We start from the raw sequence: 527 nt of genomic DNA on the forward strand, positions 1-527 counted from the left end.
GGCACCCAGCGCGCACACGAGCGGGGGAAACTGTCAGCCATGTATACAGTCACCGATGGCTGCTTACATTCAAGCGATTGGGTGTCTCTAGAGTCGCCCGATCGCAGCATGTAGTAGGTGCGGGTGTGCGGCCCCCCCTCCCCCGTACCGCTGCCGGTCCCGAGATCCGCTGTGCCCGGTGCGACTGTCACCGGAGATCAGTACACAACCTCCCTCCGGTCCCCGAATGCAGGAAGTGATGTGTATTACATCACTTCCTGCATTCAGTGTGTCACTCGCCGGTTACAGATGCCGGAGAGAAGCTGATGAAGCAGGTCTGTGCTTCATCAGCTACTCTAGGGGTCCCCAGGGGACATTAGGGGTCTTGGAGACCTCTGATGTCTCCATAAAGAGGACCTGTCATGTAAATTGGCTATCACATAGGGGGGCTTGTTTTCCCCCTGTGTGATAGCAGTAGCAGATGGCAAAGTTTACAAAAAATTAAAATAACACAAAATTTTTGTTTAAAGTCCCTAAACCCCAGCACC

At 53.7% G+C, this 527-nt stretch overlaps 1 protein-coding gene across 1 annotated transcript in view; it reads left to right on the forward strand.

The window, feature by feature from the left end:
* The window catches only part of RBCK1 (RANBP2-type and C3HC4-type zinc finger containing 1), a 36,275-nt gene that overhangs the window by 25,219 nt on the left and 10,529 nt on the right, over positions 1 to 527 (forward strand). The window lies entirely within an intron of this gene.

This window comes from Nanorana parkeri, unplaced genomic scaffold, assembly GCF_000935625.1.
Source record: "Nanorana parkeri isolate BGI_ZX_2015 unplaced genomic scaffold, ASM93562v1 scaffold2660, whole genome shotgun sequence".
Taxonomy (NCBI): domain Eukaryota; kingdom Metazoa; phylum Chordata; class Amphibia; order Anura; family Dicroglossidae; genus Nanorana; species Nanorana parkeri.